This window comes from Equus caballus, chromosome 15 (assembly GCF_041296265.1).
Source record: "Equus caballus isolate H_3958 breed thoroughbred chromosome 15, TB-T2T, whole genome shotgun sequence".
NCBI lineage: Eukaryota > Metazoa > Chordata > Mammalia > Perissodactyla > Equidae > Equus > Equus caballus.
The window spans coordinates 42016549-42029771 of NC_091698.1; the positions used below are offsets into that span (position 1 = coordinate 42016549).

General features: G+C 35.2%; 1 protein-coding gene and 1 long non-coding RNA gene across 3 annotated transcripts in view; both read left to right on the forward strand.

The window, feature by feature from the left end:
- LRRTM4 (leucine rich repeat transmembrane neuronal 4) overlaps nt 1-13223 on the forward strand; it is a 750627-nt gene that overhangs the window by 574995 nt on the left and 162409 nt on the right. The window lies entirely within an intron of this gene.
- On the forward strand, nt 204-6040 carry LOC138917836 (uncharacterized). Its single transcript, XR_011426356.1, has 3 exons — nt 204-340; nt 2987-3056; nt 5924-6040. It is a non-coding gene; the product is annotated as an uncharacterized lncRNA (long non-coding RNA).

Sequence of the window (13223 nt, forward strand, 5' to 3'; positions counted from 1 at the left end):
CTAGTTCTTAACTTTCTCATCTCTGCAGTGGGGGGACTAAAAGTAATAGGGCTATTATGAGGCTTGAAAGAGAGAAAGCGTATAGTATCTCAGTGTAGACTCGAGATCATTGAATGCATTCAACAAATATTACTTCTAATTATGCTGCTGCTTATTATTATCAGCTTATCACTTGTATTCGTTCTGATTGATTTTCAGTTGACAAGCACATTCGGCATTTCAAGAGTTTCAGTTTTTTCTGTCTTAATCTCACTGTTTCCTCGAAATTCTCAGATCAGGAACTGAGTTCAAAATCCCTTCTTCCTTCATCCAAAACTGGTGACTTCTTTACACTTATGAAGTAAGTTCTATTTATCGTTCTAATCATTTTATACTTCTTGATATGCTAGTCTGTAAGTGTTCTCTCCTTTCAGGCCTCCCTGGTTATGTTCCTTTTCAAAAGAAGGAAATTGGTCCTTTGTTCTGTTCCCCACCTATGTAGGAGAGGTGTACTTCATTTGGCAGAAAAAAATATACTTTGAATAATAGTGCATAAATAAATTCATGTACACTGAATGATGCTTCAAATAACATTTTAAAATTTTAGAAAAACTTCACAGAAAAAATTAACTTCTCTTTTTTGTGTTATATAATTTTGAAGATTTTAGACCAAATTCTTACTCTAAGTATGAGTTAGTGAAGCATTTAATGTTTGTTACATGCCTACTGTGTTCCTGAAATTGGCCAGGCTTTATGTATGCTGTTGTATGCTTCCATTTAATGAATCTAGCAATGCAGAAATTATTATCCCAATTTTAAAGATGAAAAATTGGGGTCCATAAATACGAACTTGCTAGGTTCATTCAACACTAGCAAGTGAGAGAGTTACCCAATGTGTATGACTCTTTAGAGTATTTTTTTTACCACTGCACTCCTAAAATGTCTTCAAACCTTAAAGTCTTAACTTTGCTCTTAAATCTAGTCTATAGCTGTGTTTTCAAAAACATACAAGAACACTGGGTGCCTTCTTTCTGATTAGCAGACGTTCAGTCTTGTCCCAAATGGCCACAAGACATTGGTCCATGCCAAAAGAGCCTTGATATTTGGTCATACTTGGTCCTGTCCAAAACATCCATGGAAACATTTGGTCCATGCCAAAAGCTCCTTGATACTTGGTCCTATCCAAAACCATTTGGCATAGACAAAATATGCTCATGGACATTTTAGACAGGACCAAATTTCAAAGATCTTTTGTTGTGGACCAAATGTCTTATGGACATTTCGGACAGAATCAAACATCCTGTAAGTCTTCTTTCCAAGCAAGCAAGAATAGGTTTTATATTTCTCATATATTTGTTGTGATTTGAATTTGCCTTTATAGTTATGTCTTAGTCTGCTGCTAACAAAAATATCATAGATTAGTGGCTTATAAACAACAGAAATTTATTTCTCACAGTCCTAGAAGCTGAAGTCTAAGACAAAGGCACAAGAAGATTTGATGTCTGTGAGAACCTGCTTCCTGGTTCACAGACCACACTGCTCACTGTGTTCTCACATGGGGGAAGGGAAAAGGAGCTTTCTGGGGTCTCTTTTTTGAGAATACTAATCCCATTCACAAGAGACCCACCCTCAGGACCTAGGTATCTCCCAAAGGCCCTACCTCCAAATACCATCACAGTGGGGATGAGTTTTCAATATATGAATTTGGGGGGACACAAATGTTCAGTCTGTAGCAAGCTATAAAGATAATGCAAAAGTACAAAAATTGTGTGTTAGTTTATGAACATACGTTTATATCAGTCCCATTTAGGATTTAGAAGTGTAATTTTCTTGGAATATTTACTCCCCTAGAAGACTTTCTGCCATCTTTTAGGAAAGAATGTAAGCAGGGAAAAATTGACTTCTAAGGCATTCATTATCTGTGGAGATAAGACACAATGTGCATTTATGGCAAAATGCTACACTTTGATGGCACTGCATTGAGATTTCCAGGAGAAATTTAAAAAGTTAAAATCTCACTACTATATTTAAGATAAATCCCTATTTTTAAGAAGAAATTGAGTGGACAAGAAGCTTGAGAACGGATATATGGTTTTCTTACCACAATTTCTCAATTGTAGACGTAATTATGGCTACACATTTGAGTGACTTCAAAGTCAAAAACTACTTTTGCTGTTGTGATTAAAAATGTCCACTGTCCTGTAATTCTTTTTGGAAAAAAAAATATACACACTTCTTCATCATTTAAAATAAGATTGCTTGACATGTTTCATTTTTTACCCTAAAATGTTTTCCAGTTGTATTAGTCAACTTTTTCTTGTTTCCCTGTTCTGTTTGTTGTTGAGGTTCATTGCAAGACTTTAAAAGAGGATTGCATTACACACGTACAGGTCTTTTCTCACAACCTTAATGGATATTTAGGTTAAAACGTCTTTGTAATCAAAATCCTTCTTATTCTGCAGAAAGCTATTTAATACTTCGTATTACACCATGAATCCCCTTTCTGCCACCAACCACACTGAGCATTTGCCACAGCAGTTTACTCTTCATTTCCACCAATATTGCCCCAGGCCTTATAGGATCATTTTCAATCTGCTAAAATAAAACATGATACATTTTATGGTGGTGGTATTTTCACAATAAATGTTTCTACACTGGAAAAGTTGTTACTCTGAGACCAATAAATATACATTAAAGTGAGACTTACTCTCCTCAGGAAAATATAAAAAGTGTCATTTAGATATACTAGTTGCTTTATCTTATGAACAATTTTCTTGGAGTTGAAGTTACTTGCATATTTTATCTTCTTTTAACAAAGACAAAAGTAAAACTATTAAATTATTACATTGGGTAAGAATCCCTTCAGTTAATTGTATTTTGTTTATAACAATCAATACATCATAATATCCTGCTGTTTACTATGCCAATGACCTTGGACAATACACACACCTGTCTTAAACCTAAATTAAGGTTTTCAAATCCTAAAATCTGGGTCCTGACTCCACAGGATGATTTCTACATTCTCCAAACTGTGTGGCTTCTTACAGCAGTCCTGGACACCTATAACGACCTCCCAAGTAAGCTCTGTAGAAACCTCATAATTTGTCATCTCCTTTCTTATATCTAAGCTTGGGGACTTAGGGACATAAGTAATACAAACTTGCACCTTTACAGATATGTGATTTTACTTATCTTTTCCTTCACTGTGAAGATCTTTTCACTTGCCTTTGGTAAATTTCCTGCCCATTCTTCCAAAATAAACTCCAGGAATACCTGGAAGAGCCCCTCTCAGTTGACTAACTGAATACCCTGCAATCATAATCATATTTTCAGTAGATAAATATGATTATACTTTTGGAACAAAATGGAAGACAATCACATGGAACTTTTTTGGTCTTCTTTTGCCTCCCACTAATTGCCATCTGTAGGTGAAACTAACCACACCAGCTTCATGATAAGCGGTCTTCTTGCATCCTTGTAAACAATGTATTCTGCTCTCCTCGTCATTCATCAAATATTTATTGGGTGATTACTGCTTCTCAAGCACTGGAAAAATTGCTGAAGAAACAGCTGGAAAGAAGATAGTTATATCCCACCAGAGAGCTTTCAGTATTTTTAAACAAACAAGTAGATGAAGAAATAAATATAATGTTGTAAGTACTGTGAGGAGGGAAGTATAGTAAGATAAGAGTCCCTAAGAAGAAATTTCATCCAGATTTGAGTGTCAGGGAAGGCTACCTGGAGGAGGTGGCATGGCATATGAATCAGGAGTAGAAGGGAGAGGAATTAGAAAAGTATGACTCAGAGTGGTGATAGCATGTTCAAAGAAATAAGGAAGAGCATACATGAAACAGAATGAAGGTTACTGTGAATGGAATGTATGAGTGTGAAAAGAGATGAGACCTGGGAGGCAAGCAGGAGGAGATCAGGAAGGGCATCAGAGGCCACATTAACATTTTAGGTTGGAGAGTGATGTAGTCATATGTCCTTATCATATGTCCTTTTGGTGGCTCAGTATAGAATTTGGATTGGTGATCCAAGACTAGAAGCAAAGTCAAGACTGTAATCAGGGAGACCAATGATAAGGGTTTAGGAACACTCCAGGAAAGATAGGATGATGGCACAGGGGAATGGCCCTAGGTATGAAAAGACATGGATGGATACAGGAGATATATAAGAAAGAGAAGCTATCAGAGTTTTGACGTGTGGGATTGTGTGTGAAGGAAGAAGACAAGCAAGACGTGAAGGTTGATACTCATGATTTTGGCTTAAAAGAATGAATGGATTTCGGGGCTGGCCCCATGGCCGAGTAGTTAAGTTCAGGCGCTCCACTGCAGGCGGCCCAGTGTTTCGTTGGTTCGAATCCTGGGCGCGGACATGGCACTGCTCATCAAACCACGCTGAGGCAGCATCCCACATGCCACAACTAGAAGGACCCACAATGAAGAATATACAACTATGTACTGGGGGGGCTTTGGGGAGAAAAAGGAAAAAAATAAAATCTTTAAAAAAAAATGGGCAGAGGATATGAACAGACATTTAAAAAAAAAAAAAAGAACGAATGGATTTCAGTGCAGTTCATTGAAATACATAATAGAGGAAAAGGAGTAGATTTGAGACAGAGGGAGTAAATTCATTTTGTGGTATGTTGAGAATTAGATTCCTGCAGGGTAAACAATTAAAGCCATCCAGAAGTAGCTGGATGTAGAAGCCTGGAGGTCATGAGACCATTATAGCAGAATCCAATTATTATGGATAGAGGAATAAATTGAAATGAGAAAGTGTAGACCTTAAATGTAAATACCTCTTTATGGCATGATTACTGTTTCCAATGAATCTATTGACTTAATGATGCTCAAATCTGGTTGCATATTAATCATCAAGGGAGCTTTAAAAATGTTGATATTCTGGCCTCATCACAGAAAATTAAATCAAAATTTGGGGATTTGAGGATTTTGGAATTCAGGAATTGGTGTTTTGTAACAGCATTCCGGAAATTCTAACGTGAAGACAGAGCTAAAAACCACTGATTGTAGAGTTTATCTACTGATTATCATTTTATGGTATATTTATAATTCTCAAAATTTTATTGCCTGTCTTCTTTTGCAAGGAAAAAGAAAGGATCAGTAAATATATACTTTATGACCAAATAATGTATGATGTAGAACTAGTTATTACAACACATAGTCTTAATTATTAGCAATATTAATTATCTACCTTTACAAAATATCATATTGTTTCTTGGATGCATTCATCCTGGAGCCAGAATCCATAAGACAGACATTAATATGTATTTATTACCTAGTGTTTCCTGCACTCTAATTAAGAATTCTATACAAATTTTTCATACAGCAAAATATTAAATGATCTGTAACTACTCTGTAGCGAGTAAACGAAAATCTCTGGATCCTAGAACTTGCTTACTTTCCCAAGGTTCCATTGTAAATATACTAACACATAGACCCAGTGCCCATAAAAGTTGGAGTTGAATCTATCAAGTATATCATTTTTGTAATACAAATTAATACGTTTCATTCTTTATCTGGCTGAAAAATCTCTGTTTCAGAATGTTTATACTTCAAAGAACAGTTAACACAGAGGTTTAAGCATCAGAAAAATGTATTCTTTTGTCTGTTCTCCTCAGGGAGCAATGCACTAATTATCTCTAAATCTTAATATTCTCTCATCTGACTCTTACATGGATGCTTTTAGAATGTGTTTAATAAGAACTGTCATTTTTGTCTGAAAATTAATCAAATATCGCTCAATGTATAAAAGATATCATAGTGTACGTGTATCCTGCTAGTGAATGCTGCGGTGATAAAACCATTTCTTCTTTTTTTGGTCTTATTTTGGAAATAATATTTTCCATAAATTTAATTTTATCTCCACATGTATTTCATCTTAACTTATTTTTTATTCTTGTCTTATATTCCTTTGAAAGACAAATGCAATTCAAGCCACAAAATTGAGAAAAAAACATTTGAGTTGCTATATCAGCTTTGAGAATCAACCTCAATTCTGAAGACAACAAAAGCAGTAAGAAGTCAACAGGTAGTGAAATGCTGTATGAAGCTTGGCTTGCTGGACTTCAAGGAGAAGACAGAAAGAAAAAGTACCCTAACTGAGAGAGTGATTTTTGCCAGAGCTAGGATATTCTTAGCTTAAAGTCTGGGCATAAGAATGGTACCCATGTCAGCAGAGTGTCACGAGGTCAGTGGAGATTTAATCTGCACATCCACTTCAGGAACTCTCTTCCTGAGGTCTAGACAGCAAATATAATCTGAGATCCGCACATCTAAAAGAGAAACAAGGAATATTTGAAGAACCAACCCAATCTAGCCTTGAAATAATGAATCATTTGTCAGAAACATTCATTTGAATATAGCAATCCATAGTATCAATCAAGTATATCTTAGAAAATTCCCCAAGATATTTTTTTTCCTAAATCTGCTGAGAAATGCAGAGAATTATGGATGATCTCTAGGCAGTTAGAAGCCACTGAATGTTGAGTTACTAAAATGCTACCCCTTAAAAATCAGGCCATCTAACTGTCTGAAATACCTGTAATAGTTTTGGATAACATTTGTTCCACAATTTTAGGGTCAGAAGAAAATTTGTTGATTAACACGGTCAGGAGAGAAGCACAGCGTCTATAAGAACATTAGTGAAATGTTAGTTCATTCTTTGAATACCAAGACAGGGCCGCTAGATAGCTAACAATAATGTATTTTACTTTCCATAATGTGAATATATCACTGGGAGAGAGTATTCAGCTAGGAACTTCATTCCCAGGCTTCCCTTTCATTTTGACAAGAATATGTGACTATCTTTCACCCATGGAAAGTGAGGGGAAGGGATGCAGGAAATTTCCAATTTTTTAAAACTTTTTATTGAGATTATGATAGTTTACAACCTTATGAAATTTCAGTTGTACATTATTGTTTGTCAGTCATGTTGTAGGTGCACCACTTTACCCTTTGTGCCTACCCGCCACCCCCCTTTTCCATGGTAACCACTAATCTGTTCTCTTTGTCTACATATTTACCTTCCACGTATGAGTGGAGTTATTCAGAGATTGTCTTTCTCTATCTGGTTACTTCACTTAAAATAATACCCTCAACATCCATCCATGTTGTTTTGAATGGGACAATTTTATCCTTTTTATGGCTGAGTACTATTCCGTGGTATATATATACCATATCTTCTTTATCCATTCATCAGTTGATGGGCACTTAGGTTGCTTCCATGTCTTGGCTATTGTAAATAATGCTGCAATGAACATAGGGGTGCATGGGACTTTTGGAATTGCTGATTTCAAGTTCTTTGGATAGATACCCAGTAGTGGGATGGCTGAGTCATATGGTAGACATTTTCCAATTTTTAAGGTGCAAGCATGTCTTCACTATTCTTTCCCTCATTTGATGTTGAATCTGGTGGATTCCAAGGCCATAGGGAATACTGGAGCTATAAGATGAAAGTAATCTGGGTTCAGGAATCTTCACACAAAGGAACGTCTCCAGGAAAACCCACACTGAAATGTTATCTGAGTCAGAAATGTCTATTGTGTTAAGTCATCGAAAATTTAAGGTTTGTTACAGCTTCAAACCTTACCCTAAGAGTACAATCACCAGAATTTTTCCAATGACAAGTTATCAGTTAAAAAATTGCTAGAAGGTATTATCTCCTATTCTAGTAAATGTAGAAGTTTTTGGAGTATAAAAATTCACCTAGAAAGTGGGATATGTGGGGTTTCTAGATTCTCTAGAATGTTTATATTCTCCTGCTGTAATCCTCAGAAATAACACTTCATAGACCTAGTAGCTTATTCTGATTGAGATTTTCCTGCTCTTTTGTTAGTGGTATGTCGCTCCTCTGTTGTCACTTACCATTCCTGATATTTGGGGGCTTTTTGTTTATTTGTGCTTTTTTCTCTAGTCTCCTTTTGATTAGCTACCGAATAGAGTCCTCATTAATGGGTTGAAATAGGTGAAGGGATATAGTTAGTTATGAGGTCCTATAATCTGTGGGACTTTTGAAGAGGTTATCAGAAAAGACCACATACCCACCACTCCTGAAATCTATCCTAACACAACTATTACAGTACAAGTTTCTTCTGGATATGTAGATACAGAGGACTCCAAAGAAGGGACATTTTATTCCTTGTTTCCACATGGGCCTAAATCTCAGGCACTACTGAATTAAGTTGGACTCCATAGATATAAAAACTCTCTTGCATTGAGAAGATAGGTGTGAGATCTATATGCTGATAGACCTAGTGGATTCCTGAGTTCTCTTTTCCTCTACATTTTATCTATAAAATATCTTACTATTTTGATGGCAAGGGAAAAGTCTAAGGAAAAAAGGAGAGGAAAATGCATATTTTCCCTAATGTTTAGTACAGAGTTCATCTGAATTGTCTGTCACAGGCTTAAGATGGGGCCTTATCCCAGAAAGCAGGCAGATTCAGACCCTTCAATTATCCCATAGACTAGTGAGGAGAGAGAAGACGACCATGAGCAAAGAATTTAAATATAATAGATCTGTAATGGATCTTAAAATTAAAAGGTCTCCACTTAGGATTGAAATATAATCAATATCCTTGATCATGATCCAATGTTATCAATATTTCTAGAGTAGAGGGGGATCAGGGAATGAAATGACCAGGATTCAAGAGCCTTGAGCTCTTCATAGAAGCCAACAAGTATCTGAAATGATAAATTTTGTTATGATAAAATAATGGTAAAATTGTCATTATTATGATGATGATCAACAGTATTATACATAACTTTTGTGCTATTTTTACGCACTAGACAGTATGCTTGAGGTTGCAAATAAATTATTTCCAGTGAACCACATGTGCAAATTGAGGCCAGATGTGTTCTACGCCCAATGCCTAAAATGTATGAGTTTATGAGTGTTTTAAACTTTATTATTTAGAAGGTTTTTCACACCTTACATTTCCACTGGGTTCATGCCTAAATGAGCAGCCTGCCAAAAGTCTTAAAACAAAAAGATGTAAGAATATTACCTTATCTGTATAAGTACTTAATTTTCTATGTATAAATAAGTGAATACATTTGCGTAGACACATGCACATGTGTAAGTGGCATTTAAACAAGTTTATTTTAATAGTTTATCCTATAGAAATCTAAAGCAAATATATGAAACATAAATTATGATCACATAATGATCTATTTGAGGTCAAAGTTTATGCAAAGTGAAGTCAATTCATAAGTGGACTTCTAGGGAGCCCAACAAGGCATGAAATTCATGCCGAGAAATGACCCTAGTGTTGTGTTGTTCATGATTTGTAGATCAACAAACTGAGGACAAGAAGTTAAATGTATTCACAATGTCATAAATACATGAAAAGACATCAGATCTCCATATTCCCAGTGAAATATTCCTTTGACCATACATAAATACAAAATAGATATGTTACATAACCCAACGATTTAATGAAGACAAGTGGAAGGTGAATCCTTCATTATTTGAGTGGTCTATTGCAACTACATTGGATTTTTATAATATCAAGAGTATGGTTTTAGGCATATTTGTTTTTGTAACAACAAAACATAATACATCTTCATTGATATTACATTGAATTAAGCAAATTTAATTTATAGTTGTTTCTTTTGAGAGGGTTAGAAGTTCCCTCACCTCAGAATTTAGGTGTCAGTTCTAGAGTGACATAAGGCAGCTGTTGCACAGATGTCCCTGAAATACTCGAACAGACCAGAAGACAGTCCTCATCATAAAGAACTCCATGATACTCCTAAACTATTAATCTACCTGGAGTCCAAGGGATAATGCAAAGATTTCTTCACAGTTCCTCCGTGGTTACTTTTTATTCTTGACTGAGTTAGCTTAACACTGGCACTTACCTTTCCCTCACCCCTGCCTTTGGTCAGTGTGTCTTATCTACTCCAACACTTGGCTTCATCCTTTAATCCCATTGTCAATCTCATTCTATTTCATACTGTCATTCCTTGAATCTCTAGTTCTGGCTCAAATGCTTGGCTTCTGCAAATTGCAAGTCCCACTTCATTATGACAGTGCCTTTTTTAGTCTAGGCATATATCTAGGACAAAAAGATAGTTCTCTTGTTAACTTGGTTCATGTGACTTAATTTTACTGCATCATATTGCTCAAAGACCCCCTTCCTACCAAGAGTGCGGATGGAAAAGGGGCAATGGGAATTAATGGAGAAGAGGAAACGTTATTCACCCCTTCCCTTGATTAAGGACATGTAGGTTGATTCCAAGTTTTCTTGGCTATAATTTCTTGGATGATAATCTGTTCTCTCTACTATTAGCCTTACAGAAATGTGTTATCCTCATAGTGTCTGTGGCACAAATAATTTTATTTATCAATAATATCAAAGATGTGTTTAAACAATAGTTGATGCCAACAAAACTCCCAAACATAATCCATAGTTCCAAAGGATCTATAGTGAATAACTTTGCTACATAATCACAAACTATTGAATACTAAATCCACTTTGCTTCTTTTCCTTCCCTGGTCATTTCCTTGCTAGACTCCTTTGTGGTATAGACTGGATTTATAACATTATGACTAGTATAGGACTGTATATACAGACTTTAAAAAATACAAAGAACACAGGATGAAAATAAGACCTTTTATGATATGGATAAATAAAATATGACTAATTTAAAATGTTTTGCTCTTTGTATTCCCTATTGATTTTTTATTATATAATATTATAAAAGAGATTAATGTATTTCAAAAATCAGTTTCCATAATAGCCTTTCTGTTAGCATATAACTGTGATCAAACAAAAAATTGTTCTAAGAGCACTTTCTGCAAAAAACAAAAAGTCACTTAGCTTTTAAATCTAAACTTGTTTGAACAATTTGTCTAAAATAAGGAAAATATTACAGAAAATTTCTAGGTCATTCAAAATGTAGTATCTCATTCTGTTCAGTGAAGCTTATTATAATCGAGGTCATTAATTCATACATGCAAACATTCCATGTGTTAAGTCACATCTCCCAAAACGTAACTACAAACAATAAAAATCAGTTATGAAGAAGCTCTTTCTAATAAAAGTACATGATCCATAATGAGCAAAATTGTTCTAAAAGATTCATTATAATTTGAGATAGAATTTTTACAATAATTTATATTCCTTTGTCTTTGAAATTAAGAAATGTCATAATGGCTTTATCACAATTTCTAAAATATGATCAGTATGAAACTCTTTGCCAAATGCCCAACCTTGCCAGACAGTTAGGGCCAAATGAAGCCTTTTTGATTAGTCTAAAACATCAAGGCTAATCGTTGCACTCTCTCTGGACTTGCCAATTAGGTGGATGTAGAACTGAGGAATGTTAGGGGGAAAAAAATCAAAGCTGTTGAAATGAGCTGATGACATGCAGCCACTAGTCAGTAGAAATTTTCTTCACCAGAAATTATTTTATAAAATAATAGAAATTGGAAGGAAAATCACATTATTGGTTATTTTTAAAATTCTGGGGAGGGAAAATACTTAGGAGAATTTTAATGAAGAAAAGCCAATTAAAAATTTCCAAATATTGGTGCTGTACCGTGGCTGAGTGGTCAAGTTCGCACGTTCTGCTTAGGTGGCTCAGGGTTTCGCTGGTTCGGATCCTGGGCGCAGCTGATCAGGCCACTCTGAGGCGGCATCCCACATGCCACAACTAAAAGGACCCACAGCTAAAATGTGCAACTATGTACTGGGAGGATTTGGGGAGAAAAAGTAGAGAGAATAAAAGAAGATTGGCAACAGTTGTTAGCTCAGGTGCCAATCTTTAAAAAAACATAAATCCCCACATATTAAACAAAATCAACGTTTCCCTTACTCCTTCATTCTTTCTAAGTAATACTTTGATTCAATGATTTACTACTTAAGTGGTATTAGAGCTGACGTATTTTTAAAAATATTCTAAAAAATCAATTAGATAAAAATCAATTGATAAAATTCAATTAGACGTACTCACTATCTTACATAATACGTAATTAAAATACAAGAATTATTTGATGCATAAACAAAATCAAGTTTAAAAAAATGAGCATTCCATCCAAAGATCAGAAATGAAGGAATACCCCACTGATTCTGGTGCCACTTTTTTCCCATCATGCCAATATAAGGAAAGCAGTTATCAAAGTTTTATGCTAGGTGTCTTTCACTGGAATTTCCAAAAAACTTTGTTTCCCCGCTTTGTCTTATAGCTAGATGACTGAGATTTTGATTTGCATCAGTTTATCACTTTCATGAATATTTTTGTCATGTGCATCATAGTTATGGCTGAAAACTTTTAAGTTAACTGTTGGTTTATAAGTCAGGAGCATCATTCACACTGTGTGCCACGTGTATTTTCCCCCTTGGAGTTGAGCAATACAATGACCACGCCAAGCACTGTGTTTCTATAAATCTGTGTTCAGTCCTCAGATGTTGCTTTTTAAGGCTCTTCCGTAGCTTCATTTTGTTATTGAAACCATAGATCTACTGACAAGATAGTGTTTTCATAGCTTCTTAATTGCATCCTAGAGTGGGAAATTTACCAGTAAAAGAGAGACTGTGACTGCAAAGTTCTTTCACACACAAAGTACAACCTGACCTGAAAAAGACAGTTTCCCATTATTTGCGTTTCAGTTGTTAGCTACTCAATGCCATTTTTATCTTTTGTCTTTCCTGGTTTTGAATGCTAATAAGTGGGTACTGAGACCATTCACACTGGTTATATTATTCTTACTTTCATCTTCTTGTCTATTTTTGGTGAAATGAGATTGAATTCAGAAAGTTTGGTAATCAACATATTTAAGTAAAATTCATATCTACAGCCATATCTTTTTTTTTTTTTTTACTCCTAAAGATACTGAATTCAGAAGGGAAAATCTCCAATTACTTTCCAGAATTTTATTTTTATCACAAATGTAGCTTTACAGGGTTTTAAGATCAAGCTACTCAACAACCTAATACATTCCTTGTTTCTTTCATCTGAGTAAATGACCATAGGATTCTTTCATGCACACATTCACTCAACATACATTTAGTGAGCATCTGCTTTTTGTGAGTCACACTACAGCTCACCTGTTTTTCAATAGGAACAGTGTGTGCTGGAACCAGCTCACACCAGCTTACAAAAGAGATTCTGTGAATCTCTTTCTAACTCCATGCTCAGTGGCATTGTGTTGATGCCTTGAATTTGACTATGGTGGGAATAATTACTCTCTGCGACTCAGCAACTGCTACAGAT